The sequence below is a fragment of the Schistocerca americana genome, chromosome 6 (genome assembly GCF_021461395.2).
Source record: "Schistocerca americana isolate TAMUIC-IGC-003095 chromosome 6, iqSchAmer2.1, whole genome shotgun sequence".
In the NCBI taxonomy this organism is placed as follows: domain Eukaryota; kingdom Metazoa; phylum Arthropoda; class Insecta; order Orthoptera; family Acrididae; genus Schistocerca; species Schistocerca americana.
The window spans coordinates 614772341-614798896 of record NC_060124.1 but is presented as its reverse complement, the minus strand read 5'-3'; positions in this window follow the sequence as shown (position 1 = coordinate 614798896).

Below are 26556 nucleotides of genomic sequence, written 5' to 3'. Positions count from 1 at the left end.
TTTCTGTGCTTCATCGTCAATGTGAAGGTCCAAGGAATACATTGAACCTGCAGTGGTGTATCGGAAACTATTACTGGTCTCACAGGAAAGGATCAATGCACAGACTCTAAGAAGTCTCTATCTTCTTGCACTTAAGGCAGCATTGTGCCTTTTCTATTTAACTCCGATGCGATTTCTGTGTTTCATCGTCAATGTGAAGGTCCAAGGAAAACATTGAACCTGCAGTGGTGTATCGGAAACTAATATTGGTCTCACAGGAAAGGATCAAAGCACAGACTCTAAGAAGTCTCACTCTTCTTGCACTTAAGGCAACATTGTGCCTTGTATTTAATTCCGATGCGATTTCTGTGTTTCATCGTCAATGTGAAGGTACAAGGAATACATTGAACCTGCAGTGGTGCATCGGAAAATAATACTGGTCTCTCAGGAAAGGATCAAATCACAGACTCTAAGAAGTGTCACTCTTCTTGCACTTAAGGCGGCATTGTGCCTTTTGTACTTAATTCCGATGCGATTTCTGTGTTTCATCGTCAACGTGAAGGTCCAAGGAATACATAGAAACTGCAGTGGTGCATCGGAAACTAATATTGGTCTCACAGGAAAGGATCAAAGCACAGACTCTAAGTAGTCTCACTCTTCTAGCACTTAAGGCAGGATTGTGCCTTTTGTATTTAATTCCGATGCGATCTCTGTGTTTCATCGTCAATGTGAAGGTGCAAGGAAAACACTGACCCTGCAGTGGTGTACCGGAGACTAATATTGGTCTCACAGGAAACGATCAAAGCACAGACTCTAAGAAGTCTCACTCTTCTTGCACTTAAGGCGGCATTGTGCCTTTCGTATTTAATTCCGATCTAATTTCAGTGTTTCATCGTCAATGTGTATGTCCAAGGAATACATTGAACCTGCAGTGGTGTGTCAGAAACTAATACTGGTCTCACAGGGAATGCTCAAAACACCGACTGTAAGAAGAGTCACTATTCTTGTACTTAAGGCTGCATTCTGCCTTTTGTATTTAATTCCGACGCGATTTCTGAGTCTTCGTAAATGCGAAGGTATAAGGAATACATTGAACCTGCAGTGGTGTATCGGAAACTAATACTGGTCTCAGAGGAAAGGATCAAAGCACAGACTCTAAGAAGTCTCACTCTTCTTGCACTTAAGGCGGCATTGAGCCTTTTTTATTTAATTCCGATCTAATTTCAGTGTTTCATCGTCAATGTGTATGTCCAAGGAATACATTGAACCTGCAGTGGTGTATCGCAAACTATTACTGGTCTCACAGGGAGTGCTAAAAACACCGACAGTAAGAAGAGTCTCTCTTCTTGTACTTATGGAGGCATTGTGCCTTTTGTATATAATTCCGATGCGATTTCTGTGTTTCATCGTCAATGTGAAGGTCCAAGGAATACATAGAACCTGCAGTGGTGTATCGGAAACTAATACTGGTCTCACAGGAAAGGATCAATGCACATACTCTAAGAAGTCTCACTCTTCTTGGACTAATGGCGGCATTGTGCCTGTTGTATTTATCTCCGATGTGATTTCTGTGTTTCATCGTCAATTTGAAGGTCCAAGGAATACATTGAACCTGCAGTGGTGTATCGGAAACTAATACTGGTCTCACAGGAAAGGATCAAAGCACAGACTCTAAGAAGTCTCACTCTTCTTGCACTTAAGGCGGCATTGAGCCTTTTTTATTTAAATCCGATCTAATTTCTGTGTTTCATCGTCAATGTGTATGTCCAAGGAATACATTGAACCTGCAGTGGTGTATCGGAAACTAATACTGGTCTCACAGGAAAGGATCAAAGCACAGACACTGAAAAGTCTCACTCTTCTTGCACTTAAGGCGGCATTGGGCCTTTTTTATTTAATTCCGATCTAATTTCGGTGTTTCATCGTCAATGTGTATGTCCAAGGAATACATTGAACCTGCAGTGGTGTATCGCAAACTAATCCTGGTCTCACAGGGAGTGCTCAAATCTCCGACTGTAAGAAGAGTCTCTATTCTTTTACTTATGGAGGCATTGTGCCTTTTGTATTTAATTCCGATGCGATTTCTGTGTTTCATCGTCAATGTGAAGGTAAAAGGAATACATTGAACCTGCAGTGGTGTATCTGAAAGTATTACTAGTCTCACAGGAAAGGATCAATGCACAGACTCTAAGAAGTCTCCCTCTTCTTGCACTTAAGTCGGCATTGTGCCTTTTGTATTTAATTCGATGCGATTTCTGTGTTTCATCGTCAATGTGAAGGTCCAAGGAATACATTGAACCTGCAGTGGTGTATCGGAAACTAATACTGGTATCACAGGAAAGGATCAATGCACAGACTCTAAGAAGTCTCACTCTTCTTGCACTTAAGTCGGCATTGTGCCTTTTGTATTTAATTCCGATGCGATTTCTGTGTTTCAACGTCAATGTGAAGGTCCAAGGAATACATTGAACATGCAGTGGTGTATGAGAAACTAATACTGGTCTCACAGGGAGTGCTCAAAACACCGACTGTAAGAAGGGTCTCTATTCATGTACTTATGGAGGCATTGTGCCTATTGTATTTATTTCCGATGTGATTTCTGTGTTTCATCATCAATGTGAAGGTCCAAGGAATACATTGAAATTGCAGTGGTGTATCGGTAACTAATACTGGTCTCACAGGAAAGGATCAAAGCACAAACTCTAAGAAGACTCTCTCTTCTTGCACTTAAGGCGGCATTGAGCCATTTTATGTAATTCCGATCTAATTCCAGTGTTTCATCGTCAATGTGTATGTCCAAGGAATTAATTGAACCTGCAGTGGTGTATCGCAAACTAATACTGGTCTCACAGGGAGTGCTCAAAACACCGACTGTAAGAAGAGTCTCTATTCTTGCACTTATGGAGGCACTGTGCCTTTTGTATTTAATTCCGTTGCGATTTCATTGTTTCATCGTCAATGTGAAGGTCCAAGGAATACATTGAACCTGCAGTGGTGTATCGGAAACTAATACTGGTCTCACAGGAAAGGATCAATGCACAGACTCTGAGATGTCTCACTCTTCTGGCACTGAAGTCGGCATTGTCCCTTTTGTATTTATTTCCGATGCGATTACTGTGTTTCATCGTCAATGTGAAGGTCCGAGGAATACATTGAACCTGCAGTGGTGTATCGGAAACTAATACTGGCCTCACAGGAAAGGATCAAAGCACAGACTCTAAGAAGTGTCACTCTTCTTGCACTTAAGGCGGCATTGAGCCTTTTGTATTTAATTCCGATGCGATTTCTGTGTTTCATCGTCAATGTGAAGGTCCGAGGAATACATTGAACCTGCAGTGGTGTATCGGAAACTAATACTGGTCTCACAGGAAAGGATCAATGCACACACTCTAAGAAGTCTCACTCTTCTTGCACATAAGTCGGCAATGTGTCTTTTGTATTTAATTCCGATGCGAATTCTGTATTTCATCGGTAATGTGAAGGTCCAAGGAATACATTGAACCTGCAGTGGTGTATCGGAAGCTAATACTGGTCTCACAGGAAAGGATCATAGCACAGACTCTAAGAAGTCTCACTCTTCTTGCACTTAAGGCGGCATTGAGCCTTTTTTATTTAATTCCGATCTAATTTCAGTGTTTCATCGTCAATGTGTATGTCCAAGGAATACATTGAACCTGCAGTGGTGTATCGCAAACTAATACTGGTCTCACAGGGAATGCTCAAAACACCGACTGTAAGAAGAGTCTCTATTCTTGTACTTATGGAGGCATTGTGCCTTCTGTATTTAATTCCGATGCGATTTCTGTGTTTCATCGTCAATTTGAAGGTCCAAGGAATACATAGAACCAGCAGTGGTGTATCGGAAACTAATACTGGTCTCACAGGAAAGGATCAATGCACAGACTCGAAGAAGTCTCACTCTTCTTGCACTTAAGTCGACATTGTGCCTTTTGTATTTAATTCCGATGCGAATTCTGTGTTTCATCGTCAATTTGAAGGTCCAAGGAATACATTGAACCTGCAGTGGTGTATCGAAAACTAATACTGGTCTGACAGGAAAGGATCAGAGCACAGACTCTAAGAAGTCTCACTCTTCTTGCACTTAAGGCGGCATTGAGCCTTTTTTATTTAATTCCGATCTAATTTCAGTGTTTCATCGTCAATGTGTATGTCCAAGGAATACATTGAACCTGCAGTGGTGCATCGCAAAATAATACTGGTCTCACAGGGACTGCTCAAAACACCGACTGTAAGAAGAGTCTCTATTCTTGTACTTATGGGGGCATTGTGCCTTTTGTATTTAATTCCAATGCGATTTCTGTGTTTCATCGTCTATGTGAAGGTCCAAGGAATACGTAGAACCGGCAGTGGTGTATCGGAAACTAATACTGGTCTCACAGGAAAGGATCAATGCACAGACTCTGAGAAGTCTCACTCTTCTTGCACTTAAGTCGGCATTGTGCCTTTTGTATTTAAATCCGATGCGATGTCTGTGTTTCATCGTCAATGTGAAGGTCCAAGGAATACATTAAACCTGCAGTGGTGTATCGGAAACTAATACTGGTCTCACAGGAAAGGATCAAAGCACAGTCTCTAAGAAGTCTCTCTCTTCTTGCACTTAAGGCGGCATTGAGCCTTTTTTATTTAATTCCGTTCTAACATCAGTGTTTCATCGTCAATGTGTATATCGAAGGAATACATTGAACCTGCAGTGGTGTATCGCAACCTAATACTGGTCTCACAGGGAGTGCTCAAAACACCGACTATAAGAAGAGTCTCTATTCTTGTACTTATGGAGGCATTGTGCCTTTTGTATTTAATTACGATGCGATTTCTGTGTTTCATCGTCAATGTGAAGGTCCAAGGAATACATTGAACCTGCAGTGGTGTATCGGAAACTAATACTGGTCTCACAGGAAAGGATCAATGCACAGACTCTAAGAAGTCTCACTCTTCTTGCACTTAAGTCGGCATTGTGCATTTTGTTGTTAATTCCGATGTGATTTCTTTGTTTCATCGTCAATGTGAAGGTCCAAGGAATAAATTGAACCTGCAGTGGTGTATCGCAAACTAATACTGGTCTCACAGGAAAGGATCAATGCACAGCCTCTATGAAGTCTCACTCTTCTTGCACTTAAGTTGGCATTGTGCCTTTTGTATTTAATTCCGATGCGATTTCTGTGTTTCATCGTCAATGTGAAGGTCCAAGGAATACAATGAACCTGCAGTGGTGTATCGGAAACTAATACTGGTCTCACAGGAAAGGATCAATGCACACACTCTAAGAAGTCTCACTCTTCTTGCACTTAAGTCGGCAATGTGTCTTTTGTATTTAATTCCGATGCGAATTCTGTATTTCATCGGTAATGTGAAGATCCAAGGAATACATTGAACCTGCAGTGGTGTATCGGAAACTAATACTGGTCTCACAGGAAAGGATCATAGCACAAACTCTAAGAAGTCTCACTCTTCTTGCACTTAAGGCGGCATTGAGCCTTTTTTATTTAATTCCGATCTAATTTCAGTGTTTCATCGTCAATGTGTAGGTCCAAGGAATACATTGAACCTGCAGTGGTGCATCGCAAACTAATACTGGTCTCACAGGGAGTGCTCAAAACACCGACTGTAAGAAGAGTCTCTATTCTTGTACTTATGGGGGCATTGTGCCTTTTGTATTTAATTCCGATGCGATTTCTGTGTTTCATCGTCTATGTGAAGGTCCAAGGAATACGTAGAACCTGCAGTGGTGTATCGGAAACTAATACTGGTCTCACAGGAAAGGATCAATGCACAGACTCTGAGAAGTCTCACTCTTCTTGCACTTAAGTCGGCATTGTGCCTTTTGTATTTAAATCCGATGCGATTTCTGTGTTTCATCGTCAATGTGAAGGTCCAAGGAATACATTAAACCTGCAGTGGTGTATCGGAAACTAATACTGGTCTCACAGGAAAGGATCAAAGCACAGTCTCTAAGAAGTCTCACTCTTCTTGCACTTAAGGCGGAATTGAGCCTTTTTTATTTAATTCCGTTCTAATATCAGTGTTTCATCGTCAATGTGTATATCGAAGGAATACATTGAACCTGCAGTGGTGTATCGCAATCTAATACTGGTCTCACAGCGAGTGCTCAAAACACCGACTATAAGAAGAGTCTCTATTCTTGTACTTATGGAGGCATTGTGCCTTTTGTATTCAATTACGATGCGATTTCTGTGTTTCATCGTCATTGTGAAGGTCCAAGGAATACTTTGAACCTGCAGTGGTGTATCGGAAACTGATACTGGTCTCACAGGAAAGGATCAATGCAAAGACTCTAAGAAGTCTCACTCTCCTTGCACTTAAGTCGGCATTGTCCCTTTTGTATTTATTTCCGATGCGATTTCTGTGTATCATCGTCAATGTGAAGGTCCAAGGAATACATTGAACCTGCAGTGGTGTATCGGAAACTAATACTGGCCTCACAGGAAAGGATCAAAGCACAGACTCTAAGAAGTCTCACTCTTCTTGCACTTCAGGCGGCAATGAGCCTTTTTTATTTAATTCCTATCTAATTTCAGTGTTTCATCGTCAATGTGTATGTCCAAGGAATACATTGAACCTGCAGTGGTGTATCACAAACTAATACTGGTCTCCAGGGAGTGCTCAAAACACCGACTGTAAGAAGAGTCTCTATTCTTGTACTTATCGAGGCATTGTGCCTTTTGTATTTAATTCCGATGCGATTTCTGTGTTTCATCGTCAATGCGAAGGTCCAAGGAATGCATTGAACCTGCAGTAGTGTATCGGAAACTAATACTGGTCTCACAGGAAAGGATCAATGCACAGACTCTAAGCTCACTCTTATTGCACTTAAGTCGGCATTGTGCATTTTGTATTTAATTCCGATGCGATTTCTGTGTTTCATCGTCAATGTGAAGGTCCAAGGAATAAATTGAACCTGCAGTGGTGTATCGCAAACTAATACTGGTCTCACAGGAAAGGATCAATGCACAGACTCTATGAAGTCTCACTCTTCTTGCACTTAAGTCGGCATTGTGCCTTTTGTATTTAATTCCGATGCGGTTTCTGAGTTTCATCGTCAATGTGTATGTCCAAGGAATACATTGAACCTGCAGTGGTGTATCACAAACTAATACTGGTCTCCAGGGAGTGCTCAAAACACCGACTGTAAGAAGAGTCTCTATTCTTGTACTTATGGAGGCATTGTGCCTTTTGTATTTAATTCCGATGCGATTTCTGTGTTTCATCGTCAATGTGAAGGTCCAAGGACTGCATTGAACCTGCAGTGGTGTATCGGAAACTAATACTGGTCTCACAGGAAAGGATCCATGCACAGACTCTAAGAAGTCTTACTCTTCTTGCACATAAGTCGGCATTGTACATTTTGTATTTAATTCCGATGCGATTTCTGTGTTTCATCGTCAATGTGAAGGTCCGAGGAATACATTGAACCTGCAGTGGTGTATCGGAAACTAATACTGGTCTCACAGGAAAGGATCAATGCACACACTCTAAGAAGTCTCACTCTTCTTGCACTTAAGTCGGCAATGTGTCTTTTGTATTTAATTCCGGTGCGAATTCTGTATTTCATCGGTAATGTGAAGGTCCAAGGAATACATTGAACCTGCAGTGGTGTATCGGAAACTAATACTGGTCTCACAGGAAAGGATCATAGCACAGACTCTAAGAAGTCTCACTCTTCTTGCACTTAAGGCGGCATTGAGACTTTTTTATTTAATTCCGATCTAATTTCAGTGTTTCATCGTCAATGTGTATGTCCAAGGAATACATTGAACCTGCAGTGGTGTATCGCAAACTAATACTGGTCTCACAGGGAATGCTCAGAACACCGACTGTAAGAAGAGTCTCTATTCTTGTACTTATGGAGGCATTGTGCCTTTTGTATTTAATTCCGATGCGATTTCTGTGTTTCATCGTCAATGTGAAGGTCCAAGGAATACATAGAATCTGCAGTGGTGTATCGGAAACTAATACTAGTCTCACAGGAAAGGATCAATGCACAGACTCTAAGAAGTCTCACTCTTCTTGCACTGAAGTCGGCATTGTGCCTTTTGTATTTATTTCCGATGCGATTTCTGTGTTTCATCGTCAATGTGAAGGTCCAAGGTATACATTGAACCTGCAGTGGTGTATCGGAAACTAATACTGGTGTCACAGGAATGGATCAAAGCACAGACTATAAGAAGTCTCACTCTTCTTGCACTTAAGGCGGCATTGAGACTTTTTAATTTAATTCCGATCTAATTTCAGTGTTTCATCGTCAATGTGTATGTCCAAGGAATACATTGAAACTGCAGTGGTGTATCGCAAACTAATACTGGTCTCAGAGGGAGTGCTCAAAACACCGACTGTAAGAAGAGTCTCTATTCTTGTACTTATGGAGGCATTGTGCCTTTTGTATTTAATTCCGCTGCGATTTCTGTGTTTCATCGTCAATGTGAAGGTCCAAGGATTACATTGAAATTGCAGTGGTGTATCGGAAAAAAATACTGGTCTCACAGGAAAGTATCAATGCACAGACTCTAAGAAGTCTCACTCTTCTTGCACTTAAGTCGGCATTGTGCCTCTTGTATTTAATTTCGATGCGATTTCTGTGTTTCATCGTCAATGTGAAGGTCCAAGGAATACATTGAACCATCAGTGGTGTATCGGAAACTAATACTGGACTCACAGGAGAGGATCAAAGCACAGACTATAAGAAGTCTCACTCTTCTTGCACTTAAGTCGGCATTGAGCGTTTTGTATTTAATTCCGATGCGATTTCTGTGTTTCATCGTCAATCTGAAGGTCCAAGGAATGCATTGAACCTGCAGTGGTGTATCTCAAACTAATACTGATCTCACAGGGAGTGCCCAAAACAAGGACTGTAAGAAGAGTCTCTATTCTTGTACTTATGGAGGCTTTGTGCCTTTTGTATTTAATTCCGATGCGATTTCTGTGTTTCATCGTCAATGTGAAGGTCCAAGGATTACATTGAAATTGCAGTGGTGTATCGGAAACTAATACTGGTCTCACAGGAAAGGATCAAAGCACAGCCAATAAGAAGTCTCAATCTTCTTGCACTTAAGGCGGCATTGAGCCTTTTTTATTTAATTCCGATCTAATTTCAGTGTTTCATCGTCAATGTGTATGTCCAAGGAATACATTGAAACTGCAGTGGTGTATCGCAAACTAATACTGGTCAGACGGAGTGCTCAAAACACCGACTGTAAGAAGAGTCTCTATTCTTGTACTTATGGAGGCATTGTGCCTTTTGTATTTAATACCGATGCGATTTCTGTGTTTCATCGTCAATGTGAAGGTCCAAGGATTACATTGAAATTGCAGAGGTGTGTCGGAAACTAATACTGGTCTCACAGGAAAGGATCAAAACACAGACTATAAGAAGTCTCACTGTTCTTGCACTTAAGGCGGCATTGAGCCTTTTTTATTTAATTCCGATCTAATTTTACTGTTTCATCGTCAATGTGTATGTACAAGGAATACATTGAACCTGCAGTGGTGTATCGCAAACTAATACTGGTCTCACAGGGAGTGCTCAAAACACCAACTGTAAGAGGAGTCTCTATTCTTGTACTTATGGAGCCATTGTGCCTTTTGTATTTAATTCCGATGCGATTTCTGTGTTTCATCGTCAATGTGACGGTCCAAAGAATACATAGAACCTGCAGTGGTGTATCGGAAACTAATACTGGTGTCACAGGAAAGGATCAAAGCACAGACTATAAGAAGTCTCACTCTTCTTGCACTTAAGGCGGCATTGAGCCTTTTTAATTTAATTCCGATCTAATTTCAGTGTTTCATCGTCAATGTGTATGTCCAAGGAATTCATTGAAACTGCAGTGGTGTATCGCAAACTAATACTGGTCTCAGAGGGAGTGCTGAAAACACCGACTGTAAGAAGAGTCTCTATTCTTGTACTTATGGAGGCATTGTGCCTTTTGTATTTAATTCCGATGCGATTTCTGTGTTTCATCGACAATGTGAAGGTCCAAGGATTACATTGAAATTGCAGTGGTGTATCGGAAACTTATACTGGTCTCCAGGGAGTGCTCAAAACACCGACTGTAAGAAGAGTCTCTATTCTTGTACTTATCGAGGCATTGTGCCTTTTGTATTTAATTCCGATGCGATTTCTGTGTTTCATCGTCAATGTGAAGGTCCAAGGAATGCATTGAACCTGCTGTAGTGTATCGGAAACTAATACTGGTCTCACAGGAAAGGATCAATGCACAGACTCTAAGCTCACTCTTATTGCACTTAAGTCGGCATTGTGCATTTTGTATTTAATTCCGATGCGATTTCTGTGTTTCATCGTCAATGTGAAGGTCCAAGGAATAAATTGAACCTGCAGTGGTGTATCGCAAACTAATACTGGTCTCACAGGAAAGGATCAATGCACAGACTCTATGAAGTCTCACTCTTCTTGCACTTAAGTCGGCATTGTGCCTTTTGTATTTAATTCCGATGCGGTTTCTGAGTTTCATCGTCAATGTGAAGGTCCAAGGAATACATTGAACCTGCAGTGGTGTATCGGAAACTAATACTGGTCTCACAGCAAGGGATTAAATCACAGACTCTAAGAAGTCTCACTCTTCTTGCACTTAAGGCGGCATTGAGCCTTTTTATTTAATTCCGATCTAATTTCAGTGTTTCATCGTCATTGTGTATGTCCAAGGAATACATTGGACCTGCAGTGGTGTACCGCAAACTAATACTGGTATCACAGGGAGTGCTCAAAACACCGGCTGTAAGATGAGTCTCTATTCTTGTACTTATGGAGGCATTGTGCATTTTGTATTTAATTCCTATGCGATTTCTGTGTTTCATTGTCAATGTGAAGGTCCAAGGAATACATTGAACCTGCAGTGGTGTATCGGAAACTAATACTGGTCTCACAGGAAAGGATCAATGCACAGACTCTAAGAAGTCTCACTCTTCTTGCACGTAAGTCGGCATTGTCCCTTTTGTATTTATTTCCGATGCGATTTCTGTGTTTCATCGTCAATGTGAAGGTCCATGGAATACATTGAACCTGCAGTGGTGCATCGGAAACTAATACTAGCCTCACAGGAAAGGATCAAAGCACAGACTCTAAGAAGTCTCACTCTTCTTGCACTTAAGGCGGCATTGAGCCTTTTTTATTTAATTCCGATCTAATTTCAGTGTTTCATCGTCAATGTGTATGTCCAAGGAATACATTGAACCTGCAGTGGTGTATCACAAACTAATACTGGTCTCCAGGGAGTGCTCAAAACACCGACTGTAAGAAGAGTCTCTATTCTTGTACTTATGGAGGCATTGTGCCTTTTGTATTTAATTCCGATGCGATTTCTGTGTTTCATCGTCAATGTGAAGGTCCAAGGACTGCATTGAACCTGCAGTGGTGTATCGGAAACTAATACTGGTCTCACAGGAAAGGATCCATGCACAGACTCTAAGAAGTCTTACTCTTCTTGCACATAAGTCGGCATTGTGCCTTTTGTATTTAATTCCGATGCGATTTCTGTGTTTCATCGTCAATGTGAAGGTCCGAGGAATACATTGAATCTGCAGTGGTGTATCGGAAACTAATACTGGTGTCACAGGAATGGATCAAAGCACAGACTATAAGAAGTCTCACTCTTCTTGCACTTAAGGCGGCATTGAGACTTTTTAATTTAATTCCGATCTAATTTCAGTGTTTCATCGTCAATGTGTATGTCCAAGGAATACATTGAAACTGCAGTGGTGTATCGCAAACTAATACTGGTCTCAGAGGGAGTGCTCAAAACACCGACTGTAAGAAGAGTCTCTATTCTTGTACTTATGGAGGCATTGTGCCTTTTGTATTTAATTCCGATGCGATTTCTGTGTTTCATCGTCAATGGGAAGGTCCAAGGATTACATTGAAATTGCAGTGGTGTATCGGAAACTAATACTGGTCTCACAGGAAAGGATCAAAGCACAGACTATAAGAAGTTCACTCTTCTTGCACTTAAGGCGGGATTGAGCCATTTTTATTTAATTCCGATCTAATTTCAGTGTTTCATCGTCAATGCGTATGTTCAAGGAATACAATGAAACTGCAGTGGTGTATCGCAAACTAATACTGGTCTCACAGGGAGTGCTCAAAACACCGACTGTAAGAAGAGTCTCTATTCTTGTACTTATGGAGGCACTGTTCCTTTTGTATTTAATTCCGATGCGATTTCTTTGTTACATCGTCAATGGGAAGGTCCAACGAATACATAGAACCTGCTGTGGTGTATCGGAAACTAATAGTGGTCCCACAGAAAAGGATCAAAGCGCAGACTATAAGAAGTCTCACTCTTATTGCACTTAAGTCGGCATTGAGCGTTTTGTAATTAATTCCGATGCGATTTCTGTGTTTCATCGTCAATCTGAAGATCCAAGGAATGCATTGAACCTGCTGTTGTGTATCGCAAGCTAATACTGATCTCACAGGGAGTGGTCAAAACACCGACTGTAAGAAGAGTCTCTATTCTTGTACTTATGGATTCATTGTGCCATTTGTATTTAATTCCGATGCGATTTCTGTGTTTCATCGTCAACGTGAAGGTCCAAGGATTACATTGAAATTGCAGTGGTGTATCGGAAACTAATACTAGTCTCACAGGAAAGGATCAAAGCACAGACTATAAGAAGTCTCACTCATCTTGCACTTAAGGCGGCATTGAGCCTTTTTCATTTAATTCCGATCTAATTTCAGTGTTTCATCGTCAATGTGTATGTCCAAAGAATACATTGAACCTGCAGTGGTGTATCGCAAACTAATACTGGTCTCACAGGGAGTGCTCAAAACACCGAGTGTAAGCAGAGTCTCGATTCTTGTACTTATGGAGGCACTGTTCCTTTTGTATTTAATTCCGATGCGATTTCTGAGTTACATCGTCAATGGGAAGGTCCAAGGAATACATAGAACCTGCTGTGGTGTATCGGAAACTAATAGTGGTCTCACAGAAAAGGATCAAAGCGCAGACTATAAGAAGTCTCACTCTTCTTGCACTTAAGTCGGCATTGAGCGTTTTGTATTTAATTCCGATGCGATTTCTGTGTTTCATCGTCAATCTGAAGGTCCAAGGAATGCATTAAACCTGCAGTGGTGTATCGCAAACTAATACTGATCTCACAGGGAGTGCTCAAAACACCGACTGTAAGAAGAGTCTCTATTCTTGTACTTATGGAGGCATTGTGCCTTTTGTATTTAATTCCGATGCGATTTCTGTGTTTCATCGTCAATGTGAAGGTCCAAGGATTACATTGAAATTGCAGTGGTGTATCGGAAACTAATACTGGTCTCACAGGAAAGGATCAAAGCACAGCCTATAAGAAGTCTCAATCTTCTTGCACTTAAGGCGGCATTGAGCCTTTTTTATTTAATTCCGATCTAATTTCAGTGTTTCATCGTCAATGTGTATGTCCAAGGAATACATTGAAACTGCAGTGGTGTATCGCAAACTAATACTGGTCAGACGGAGTGCTCAAAACACCGATTGTAAGAAGAGTCTCTATTCTTGTACTTATGGAGGCATTGTGCCTTTTGTATTTAATACCGATGCGATTTCTGTGTTTCATCGTCAATGTGAAGGTCCAAGGATTACATTGAAATTGCAGTGGTGTGTCGGAAACTAATACTGGTCTCACAGGAAAGGATCAAAGCACAGACTATAAGAAGTCTCACTCTTCTTGCACTTAAGGCGGCATTGAGCCTTTTTTATTTAATTCCGATCTAATTTCACTGATACATCGTCAATGTGTATGTACAAGGAATACATTGAACCTGCAGTGGTGTATCGCAAACTAATACTGGTCTCACAGGGAGTGCTCAAAACACCGACTGTAAGAGGAGTCTCTATTCTTGTACTTATGGAGGCATTGTGCCTTTTGTATTTAATTCCGATGCGATTTCTGTGTTTCATCGTCAATGTGGAGGTCCAAGGAATAAACAGAACCTGCAGTGGTGTATCGGAAACTAATACTGGCGTCACAGGAAAGGATCAAAGCACAGACTATAAGAAGTCTCACTCTTCTTGCACTTAAGGCGGCATTGAGCCTTTTTAATTTAATTCCGATCTAATTTCAGTGTTTCATCGTCAATGTGTATGTCCAAGGAATACATTGAAACTGCAGTGGTGTATCGCAAACTAATACTGGTCGCAGAGGGAGTGCTCAAAACACCGACTGTAAGAAGAGTCTCTATTCTTGTACTTATGGAGGAATTGTGCCTTTTGTATTTAATTCCGATGCGATTTCTGTGCTTCATCGTCAATGTGGAGGTCCAAGGAATAAACAGAACCTGCAGTGGTGTATCGGAAACTAATACTGGTCTCACAGGAAAGGATCAAAGCACAGACTCTAAGAAGTCTCACTCCTCTTGCACTTAAGGCGACATTGAGCCTTTTTTATTTAATTCCGATTTAATTTCAGTGTTTTATCGTCAATGTGTATGTCCAAGGAATACATTGAACCTGCAGTGGTGTATCGCAAACTAATCCTGGTCTCACAGGGAGTGCTCAAAACACCGACTGTAAGAAGAGTCTCAATTCTTGTACTTATGGAGGCATTGTGCCTTTTGTATTTAATTCCGATGCGATTTCTGTGTTTCATCGTCAATGTGAAGGTCTAAGGATTACATTGAAATTGCAGTGGTGTATCGGAAAAAAATACTGGTCTCACAGGAAAGTATCAATGCACAGACTCTAAGAAGTCTCCCTCTTCTTGCACTTAAGTCGGCATTGTGCCTCTTGTATTTAATTTCGATGCGATTTCTGTGTTTCATCGTCAATGTGAAGGTCCAAGGAATACATTGAACCTTCAGTGGTGTATCGGAAACTAATACTGGTCTCACAGGAAAGGATCAAAACACAGACTCTAAGATGTCTCACTCTTCTTGCACTTAAGGCGGCATTGAGCATTTTTATTTAATTCCGGTCTATTTTCAGTGTTTCTTTGTCAATGTGTATGTCCAAGGAATACATTGAACCTGCAGTGGTGTATCGCAAACTAATACTGGTCTCACAGGGAGTGCTCAAAACACCGAGTGTAAGAAGAGTCTCTATTCTTGTACTTATGGAGGCACTGTTCCTTTTGTATTTAATTCCGATGCGATTTCTGTGTTACATCGTCAATGGGAAGGTCCAAGGAATACATAGAACCTGCTGTGGTGTATCGGAAACTAATAGTGGTCTCACAGAAAAGGATCAAAGCGCAGACTATAAGAAGTCTCACTCTTCTTGCACTTAAGTCGGCATTGAGCGTTTTGTATTTAATTCCGATGCGATTTCTGTGTTTCATCGTCAATCTGAAGGTCCAAGGAATGCATTGAACCTGCAGTGGTGTATCTCAAACTAATACTGATCTCACAGGGAGTGCTCAAAACAAGGACTGTAAGAAGAGTCTCTATTCTTTTACTTATGGAGGCTTTGTGCCTTTTGTATTTAATTCCGATGCGATTTCTGTGTTTCATCGTCAACGTGAAGGCCCAAGGATTACATTGAAATTGCAGTGGTGTATCGGAAACTAATACTGGTCTCACAGGAAAGGATCAAAGCACAGCCTATAAGAAGTCTCAATCTTCTTGCACTTAAGGCGGCATTGAGCCTTTTTTATTTAATTCCTATCTAATTTCAGTGTTTCATCGTCAATGTGTATGTCCAAGGAATACATTGAAACTGCAGTGGTGTATCGCAAACTAATACTGGTCAGACGGAGTGCTCAAAACACCGACTGTAAGAAGAGTCTCTATTCTAGTACTTATGGAGGCATTGTGCCTTTTGTATTTAATACCGATGCGATTTCTGTGTTTCATCGTCAATGTGAAGGTCCAAGGATTACATTGAAATTGCAGAGGTGTGTCGGAAACTAATACTGGTCTCACAGGAAAGGATCAAAACACAGACTATAAGAAGTCTCACTGTTCTTGCACTTAAGGCGGCATTGAGCCTTTTTTATTTAATTCCGATCTAATTTCACTGTTTCATCGTCAATGTGTATGTACAAGGAATACATTGAACCTGCAGTGGTCTATCGCAAACTAATACTCGTCTCACAGGGAGTGCTCAAAACACCAACTGTAAGAGGAGTCTCTATTCTTGTACTTATGGAGCCATTGTGCCTTTTGTATTTAATTCCGATGCGATTTCTGTGTTTCATCGTCAATGTGACGGTCCAAAGAATACATTGAACCTGCAGTGGTGTATCGGAAACTAATACTGGTGTCACAGGAAAGGATCAAAGCACAGACTATAAGAAGTCTCACTCTTCTTGCACTTAAGGCGGCATTGAGCCTTTTTAATTTAATTCCGATCTAATTTCAGTGTTTCATCGTCAATGTGTATGTCCAAGGAATTCATTGAAACTGCAGTGGTGTATCGCAAACTAATACTGGTCTCAGAGGGAGTGCTCAAAACACCGACTGTAAGAAGAGTCTCTATTCTTGTACTTATGGAGGCATTGTGCCTTTTGTATTTAATTCCGATGCGATTTCTGTGTTTCATCGACAATGTGAAGGTCCAAGGATTACATTGAAATTGCAGTGGTGTATCGGAAACTAATACTGGTCTCCAGGGAGTGCTCAAAACACCGACTGTAAGAAGAGTCTCTATTCTTGTACTTATCGAGGCATTGTGCCTTTTGTATTTAATTCCGATGCGATTTCTGTGTTTCATCGTCAATGTGAAGGTCCAAGGAATGCATTGAACCTGCTGTAGTGTATCGGAAACTAATACTGGTCTCACAGGAAAGGATCAATGCACAGACTCTAAGCTCACTCTTATTGCACTTAAGTCGGCATTGTGCATTTTGTATTTAATTCCGATGCGATTTCTGTGTTTCATCGTCAATGTGAAGGTCCAAGGAATAAATTAAACCCGCAGTGGTGTATCGCAAACTAATACTGGTCTCACAGGAAAGGATCAATGCACAGACTCTATGAAGTCTCACTCTTCTTGCACTTAAGTCGGCATTGTGCCTTTTGTATTTAATTCCGATGCGGTTTCTGAGTTTCATCGTCAATGTGAAGGTCCAAGGAATACATTGAACCTGCAGTGGTGTATCGGAAACTAATACTGGTCTCACAGCAAGGGATTAAAGCACAGACTCTAAGAAGTCTCACTCTTCTTGCACTTAAGGCTGCATTGAGCCTTTTTTATTTAATTCCGATCTAATTTCAGTGTTTCATCGTCAATGTGTATGTCCAAGGAATACATTGAACCTGCAGTGGTGTATCACAAACTAATACTGGTCTCCAGGGAGTGCTCAAAACTCCGACTGTAAGAAGAGTCTCTATTCTTGTACTTATGGAGGCATTGTGCCTTTTGTATTTAATTCCGATGCGATTTCTGTGTTTCATCGTCAATGTGAAGGTCCAAGGACTGCATTGAACCTGCAGTGGTGTATCGGAAACTAATACTGGTCTCACAGGAAAGGATCCATGCACAGACTCTAAGAAGTCTTACTCTTCTTGCACATAAGTCGGCATTGTGCCTTTTGTATTTAATTCCGATGCGATTTCTGTGTTTCATCGTCAATGTGAAGGTCCGAGGAATACATTGAACCTGCAGTGGTGTATCGGAAACTAATACTGGTCTCACAGGAAAGGATCAATGCACACACTCTAAGAAGTCTCACTCTTCTTGCACTTAAGTCGGCAATGTGTCTTTTGTATTTAATTCCGGTGCGAATTCTGTATTTCATCGGTAATGTGAAGGTCCAAGGAATACATTGAACCTGCAGTGGTGTATCGGAAACTAATACTGGTCTCACAGGAAAGGATCATAGCACAGACTCTAAGAAGTCTCACTCTTCTTGCACTTAAGGCGGCATTGAGCCTTTGTTTATTTAATTCCGATCTAATTTCAGTGTTTCATCGTCAATGTGTATGTCCAAGGAATACATTGAACCTGCAGTGGTGTATCGCAAACTAATACTGGTCTCACAGGGAATGCTCAGAACACCGACTGCAAGAAGAGTCTCTATTCTTGTACTTATGGAGGCATTGTGCCTTTTGTATTTAATTCCGATGCGATTTCTGTGTTTCATCGTCAATGGGAAGGTCCAAGGAATACATAGAATCTGCAGTGGTGTATCGGAAACTAATACTAGTCTCACAGGAAAGGATCAATGCACAGACTCTAAGAAGTCTCACTCTTCTTGCACTTAAGTCGGCATTGTGCCTTTTGTATTTATTTCCGATGCGATTTCTGTGTTTCATCGTCAATGTGAAGGTCCAAGGAATACATTGAACCTGCAGTTGTGTATCGGAAACTAATACTGGTGTCACAGGAATGGATCAAAGCACAGACTATAAGAAGTCTCACTCTTCTTGCACTTAAGGCGGCATTGAGACTTTTTAATTTAATTCCGATCTAATTTCAGTGTTTCATCGTCAATGTGTATGTCCAAGGAATACATTGAAACTGCAGTGGTGTATCGCAAACTAATACTGGTCTCAGAGGGAGTGCTCAAAACACCGACTGTAAGAAGAGTCTCTATTCTTGTACTTATGGAGGCATTGTGCCTTTTGTATTTAATTCCGATGCGATTTCTGTGTTTCATCGTCAATGGGAAGGTCCAAGGATTACATTGAAATTGCAGTGGTGTATCGGAAACTAATACTGGTCTCACAGGAAAGGATCAAAGCACAGACTATAAGAAGTTCACTCTTCTTGCACTTAAGGCGGGATTGAGCCATTTTTATTTAATTCCGATCTAATTTCAGTGTTTCATCGTCAATGCGTATGTTCAAGGAATACATTGAAACTGCAGTGGTGTATCGCAAACTAATACTGGTCTCACAGGGAGTGCTCAAAACACCGACTGTAAGAAGAGTCTCTATTCTTGTACTTATGGAGGCACTGTTCCTTTTGTATTTAATTCCGATGCGATTTCTTTGTTACATCGTCAATGGGAAGGTCCAAGGAATACATAGAACCTGCTGTGGTGTATCGGAAACTAATAGTGGTCCCACAGAAAAGGATCAAAGCGCAGACTATAAGAAGTCTCACTCTTATTGCACTTAAGTCGGCATTGAGCGTTTTGTAATTAATTCCGATGCGATTTCTGTGTTTCAAGGTCAATCTGAAGATCCAAGGAATGCATTGAACCTGCAGTGGTGTATCGCAAACTAATACTGATCTCACAGGGAGTGCTCAAAACACCGACTGTTAGAAGAGTCTCTATTCTTGTACTTATGGATTCATTGTGCCATTTGTATTTAATTCCGATGCGATTTCTGTGTTTCATCGTCAATGTGAAGGTCCAAGGAATACATTGAACCTGCAGTGGTGTATCGGAAACTAATACTGGTCTCACAGGAAAGGATCAATGCACAGACTCTAAGAAGTCTCACTCTTCTTGCACTTAAGTCGGCATTGTGCATTTTGTTGTTAATTCCGATGTGATTTCTTTGTTTCATCGTCAATGTGAAGGTCCAAGGAATAAATTGAACCTGCAGTGGTGTATCGCAAACTAATACTGGTCTCACAGGAAAGGATCAATGCACAGCCTCTATGAAGTCTCACTCTTCTTGCACTTAAGTTGGCATTGTGCCTTTTGTATTTAATTCCGATGCGATTTCTGTGTTTCATCGTCAATGTGAAGGTCCAAGGAATACAATGAACCTGCAGTGGTGTATCGGAAACTAATACTGGTCTCACAGGAAAGGATCAATGCACACACTCTAAGAAGTCTCACTCTTCTTGCACTTAAGTCGGCAATGTGTCTTTTGTATTTAATTCCGATGCGAATTCTGTATTTCATCGGTAATGTGAAGATCCAAGGAATACATTGAACCTGCAGTGGTGTATCGGAAACTAATACTGGTCTCACAGGAAAGGATCATAGCACAAACTCTAAGAAGTCTCACTCTTCTTGCACTTAAGGCGGCATTGAGCCTTTTTTATTTAATTCCGATCTAATTTCAGTGTTTCATCGTCAATGTGTAGGTCCAAGGAATACATTGAACCTGCAGTGGTGCATCGCAAACTAATACTGGTCTCACAGGGAGTGCTCAAAACACCGACTGTAAGAAGAGTCTCTATTCTTGTACTTATGGGGGCATTGTGCCTTTTGTATTTAATTCCGATGCGATTTCTGTGTTTCATCGTCTATGTGAAGGTCCAAGGAATACGTAGAACCTGCAGTGGTGTATCGGAAACTAATACTGGTCTCACAGGAAAGGATCAATGCACAGACTCTGAGAAGTCTCACTCTTCTTGCACTTAAGTCGGCATTGTGCCTTTTGTATTTAAATCCGATGCGATTTCTGTGTTTCATCGTCAATGTGAAGGTCCAAGGAATACATTAAACCTGCAGTGGTGTATCGGAAACTAATACTGGTCTCACAGGAAAGGATCAAAGCACAGTCTCTAAGAAGTCTCACTCTTCTTGCACTTAAGGCGGAATTGAGCCTTTTTTATTTAATTCCGTTCTAATATCAGTGTTTCATCGTCAATGTGTATATCGAAGGAATACATTGAACCTGCAGTGGTGTATCGCAATCTAATACTGGTCTCACAGCGAGTGCTCAAAACACCGACTATAAGAAGAGTCTCTATTCTTGTACTTATGGAGGCATTGTGCCTTTTGTATTCAATTACGATGCGATTTCTGTGTTTCATCGTCATTGTGAAGGTCCAAGGAATACTTTGAACCTGCAGTGGTGTATCGGAAACTGATACTGGTCTCACAGGAAAGGATCAATGCAAAGACTCTAAGAAGTCTCACTCTCCTTGCACTTAAGTCGGCATTGTCCCTTTTGTATTTATTTCCGATGCGATTTCTGTGTATCATCGTCAATGTGAAGGTCCAAGGAATACATTGAACCTGCAGTGGTGTATCGGAAACTAATACTGGCCTCACAGGAAAGGATCAAAGCACAGACTCTAAGAAGTCTCACTCTTCTTGCACTTCAGGCGGCAATGAGCCTTTTTTATTTAATTCCTATCTAATTTCAGTGTTTCATCGTCAATGTGTATGTCCAAGGAATACATTGAACCTGCAGTGGTGTATCACAAACTAATACTGGTCTCCAGGGAGTGCTCAAAACACCGACTGTAAGAAGAGTCTCTATTCTTGTACTTATCGAGGCATTGTGCCTTTTGTATTTAATTCCGATGCGATTTCTGTGTTTCATCGTCAATGCGAAGGTCCAAGGAATGCATTGAACCTGCAGTAGTGTATCGGAAACTAATACTGGTCTCACAGGAAAGGATCAATGCACAGACTCTAAGCTCACTCTTATTGCACTTAAGTCGGCATTGTGCATTTTGTATTTAATTCCGATGCGATTTCTGTGTTTCATCGTCAATGTGAAGGTCCAAGGAATAAATTGAACCTGCAGTGGTGTATCGCAAACTAATACTGGTCTCACAGGAAAGGATCAATGCACAGACTCTATGAAGTCTCACTCTTCTTGCACTTAAGTCGGCATTGTGCCTTTTGTATTTAATTCCGATGCGGTTTCTGAGTTTCATCGTCAATGTGTATGTCCAAGGAATACATTGAACCTGCAGTGGTGTATCACAAACTAATACTGGTCTCCAGGGAGTGCTCAAAACACCGACTGTAAGAAGAGTCTCTATTCTTGTACTTATGGAGGCATTGTGCCTTTTGTATTTAATTCCGATGCGATTTCTGTGTTTCATCGTCAATGTGAAGGTCCAAGGACTGCATTGAACCTGCAGTGGTGTATCGGAAACTAATACTGGTCTCACAGGAAAGGATCCATGCACAGACTCTAAGAAGTCTTACTCTTCTTGCACATAAGTCGGCATTGTACATTTTGTATTTAATTCCGATGCGATTTCTGTGTTTCATCGTCAATGTGAAGGTCCGAGGAATACATTGAACCTGCAGTGGTGTATCGGAAACTAATACTGGTCTCACAGGAAAGGATCAATGCACACACTCTAAGAAGTCTCACTCTTCTTGCACTTAAGTCGGCAATGTGTCTTTTGTATTTAATTCCGGTGCGAATTCTGTATTTCATCGGTAATGTGAAGGTCCAAGGAATACATTGAACCTGCAGTGGTGTATCGGAAACTAATACTGGTCTCACAGGAAAGGATCATAGCACAGACTCTAAGAAGTCTCACTCTTCTTGCACTTAAGGCGGCATTGAGACTTTTTTATTTAATTCCGATCTAATTTCAGTGTTTCATCGTCAATGTGTATGTCCAAGGAATACATTGAACCTGCAGTGGTGTATCGCAAACTAATACTGGTCTCACAGGGAATGCTCAGAACACCGACTGTAAGAAGAGTCTCTATTCTTGTACTTATGGAGGCATTGTGCCTTTTGTATTTAATTCCGATGCGATTTCTGTGTTTCATCGTCAATGTGAAGGTCCAAGGAATACATAGAATCTGCAGTGGTGTATCGGAAACTAATACTAGTCTCACAGGAAAGGATCAATGCACAGACTCTAAGAAGTCTCACTCTTCTTGCACTGAAGTCGGCATTGTGCCTTTTGTATTTATTTCCGATGCGATTTCTGTGTTTCATCGTCAATGTGAAGGTCCAAGGTATACATTGAACCTGCAGTGGTGTATCGGAAACTAATACTGGTGTCACAGGAATGGATCAAAGCACAGACTATAAGAAGTCTCACTCTTCTTGCACTTAAGGCGGCATTGAGACTTTTTAATTTAATTCCGATCTAATTTCAGTGTTTCATCGTCAATGTGTATGTCCAAGGAATACATTGAAACTGCAGTGGTGTATCGCAAACTAATACTGGTCTCAGAGGGAGTGCTCAAAACACCGACTGTAAGAAGAGTCTCTATTCTTGTACTTATGGAGGCATTGTGCCTTTTGTATTTAATTCCGCTGCGATTTCTGTGTTTCATCGTCAATGTGAAGGTCCAAGGATTACATTGAAATTGCAGTGGTGTATCGGAAAAAAATACTGGTCTCACAGGAAAGTATCAATGCACAGACTCTAAGAAGTCTCACTCTTCTTGCACTTAAGTCGGCATTGTGCCTCTTGTATTTAATTTCGATGCGATTTCTGTGTTTCATCGTCAATGTGAAGGTCCAAGGAATACATTGAACCATCAGTGGTGTATCGGAAACTAATACTGGACTCACAGGAGAGGATCAAAGCACAGACTATAAGAAGTCTCACTCTTCTTGCACTTAAGTCGGCATTGAGCGTTTTGTATTTAATTCCGATGCGATTTCTGTGTTTCATCGTCAATCTGAAGGTCCAAGGAATGCATTGAACCTGCAGTGGTGTATCTCAAACTAATACTGATCTCACAGGGAGTGCCCAAAACAAGGACTGTAAGAAGAGTCTCTATTCTTGTACTTATGGAGGCTTTGTGCCTTTTGTATTTAATTCCGATGCGATTTCTGTGTTTCATCGTCAATGTGAAGGTCCAAGGATTACATTGAAATTGCAGTGGTGTATCGGAAACTAATACTGGTCTCACAGGAAAGGATCAAAGCACAGCCAATAAGAAGTCTCAATCTTCTTGCACTTAAGGCGGCATTGAGCCTTTTTTATTTAATTCCGATCTAATTTCAGTGTTTCATCGTCAATGTGTATGTCCAAGGAATACATTGAAACTGCAGTGGTGTATCGCAAACTAATACTGGTCAGACGGAGTGCTCAAAACACCGACTGTAAGAAGAGTCTCTATTCTTGTACTTATGGAGGCATTGTGCCTTTTGTATTTAATACCGATGCGATTTCTGTGTTTCATCGTCAATGTGAAGGTCCAAGGATTACATTGAAATTGCAGAGGTGTGTCGGAAACTAATACTGGTCTCACAGGAAAGGATCAAAACACAGACTATAAGAAGTCTCACTGTTCTTGCACTTAAGGCGGCATTGAGCCTTTTTTATTTAATTCCGATCTAATTTTACTGTTTCATCGTCAATGTGTATGTACAAGGAATACATTGAACCTGCAGTGGTGTATCGCAAACTAATACTGGTCTCACAGGGAGTGCTCAAAACACCAACTGTAAGAGGAGTCTCTATTCTTGTACTTATGGAGCCATTGTGCCTTTTGTATTTAATTCCGATGCGATTTCTGTGTTTCATCGTCAATGTGACGGTCCAAAGAATACATAGAACCTGCAGTGGTGTATCGGAAACTAATACTGGTGTCACAGGAAAGGATCAAAGCACAGACTATAAGAAGTCTCACTCTTCTTGCACTTAAGGCGGCATTGAGCCTTTTTAATTTAATTCCGATCTAATTTCAGTGTTTCATCGTCAATGTGTATGTCCAAGGAATTCATTGAAACTGCAGTGGTGTATCGCAAACTAATACTGGTCTCAGAGGGAGTGCTGAAAACACCGACTGTAAGAAGAGTCTCTATTCTTGTACTTATGGAGGCATTGTGCCTTTTGTATTTAATTCCGATGCGATTTCTGTGTTTCATCGACAATGTGAAGGTCCAAGGATTACATTGAAATTGCAGTGGTGTATCGGAAACTTATACTGGTCTCCAGGGAGTGCTCAAAACACCGACTGTAAGAAGAGTCTCTATTCTTGTACTTATCGAGGCATTGTGCCTTTTGTATTTAATTCCGATGCGATTTCTGTGTTTCATCGTCAATGTGAAGGTCCAAGGAATGCATTGAACCTGCTGTAGTGTATCGGAAACTAATACTGGTCTCACAGGAAAGGATCAATGCACAGACTCTAAGCTCACTCTTATTGCACTTAAGTCGGCATTGTGCATTTTGTATTTAATTCCGATGCGATTTCTGTGTTTCATCGTCAATGTGAAGGTCCAAGGAATAAATTGAACCTGCAGTGGTGTATCGCAAACTAATACTGGTCTCACAGGAAAGGATCAATGCACAGACTCTATGAAGTCTCACTCTTCTTGCACTTAAGTCGGCATTGTGCCTTTTGTATTTAATTCCGATGCGGTTTCTGAGTTTCATCGTCAATGTGAAGGTCCAAGGAATACATTGAACCTGCAGTGGTGTATCGGAAACTAATACTGGTCTCACAGCAAGGGATTAAATCACAGACTCTAAGAAGTCTCACTCTTCTTGCACTTAAGGCGGCATTGAGCCTTTTTATTTAATTCCGATCTAATTTCAGTGTTTCATCGTCATTGTGTATGTCCAAGGAATACATTGGACCTGCAGTGGTGTACCGCAAACTAATACTGGTATCACAGGGAGTGCTCAAAACACCGGCTGTAAGATGAGTCTCTATTCTTGTACTTATGGAGGCATTGTGCATTTTGTATTTAATTCCTATGCGATTTCTGTGTTTCATTGTCAATGTGAAGGTCCAAGGAATACATTGAACCTGCAGTGGTGTATCGGAAACTAATACTGGTCTCACAGGAAAGGATCAATGCACAGACTCTAAGAAGTCTCACTCTTCTTGCACGTAAGTCGGCATTGTCCCTTTTGTATTTATTTCCGATGCGATTTCTGTGTTTCATCGTCAATGTGAAGGTCCATGGAATACATTGAACCTGCAGTGGTGCATCGGAAACTAATACTAGCCTCACAGGAAAGGATCAAAGCACAGACTCTAAGAAGTCTCACTCTTCTTGCACTTAAGGCGGCATTGAGCCTTTTTTATTTAATTCCGATCTAATTTCAGTGTTTCATCGTCAATGTGTATGTCCAAGGAATACATTGAACCTGCAGTGGTGTATCACAAACTAATACTGGTCTCCAGGGAGTGCTCAAAACACCGACTGTAAGAAGAGTCTCTATTCTTGTACTTATGGAGGCATTGTGCCTTTTGTATTTAATTCCGATGCGATTTCTGTGTTTCATCGTCAATGTGAAGGTCCAAGGACTGCATTGAACCTGCAGTGGTGTATCGGAAACTAATACTGGTCTCACAGGAAAGGATCCATGCACAGACTCTAAGAAGTCTTACTCTTCTTGCACATAAGTCGGCATTGTGCCTTTTGTATTTAATTCCGATGCGATTTCTGTGTTTCATCGTCAATGTGAAGGTCCGAGGAATACATTGAATCTGCAGTGGTGTATCGGAAACTAATACTGGTCTCACAGGAAAGGATCAATGCACACACTCTAAGAAGTCTCACTCTTCTTGCACTTAAGTCGGCAATGTGTCTTTTGTATTTAATTCCGGTGCGAATTCTGTATTTCATCGGTAATGTGAAGGTCCAAGGAATACATTGAACCTGCAGTGGTGTATCGGAAACTAATACTGGTCTCACAGGAAAGGATCATAGCACAGACTCTAAGAAGTCTCACTCTTCTTGCACTTAAGGCGGCATTGAGCCTTTGTTTATTTAATTCCGATGTAATTTCAGTGTTTCATCGTCAATGTGTATGTCCAAGGAATACATTGAACCTGCAGTGGTGTATCGCAAACTAATACTGGTCTCACAGGGAATGCTCAGAACACCGACTGTAAGAAGAGTCTCTATTCTTGTACTTATGGAGGCATTGTGCCTTTTGTATTTAATTCCGATGCGATTTCTGTGTTTCATCGTCAATGGGAAGGTCCAAGGAATACATAGAATCTGCAGGGGTGTATCGGAAACTAATACTAGTCTCACAGGAAAGGATCAATGCACAGACTCTAAGAAGT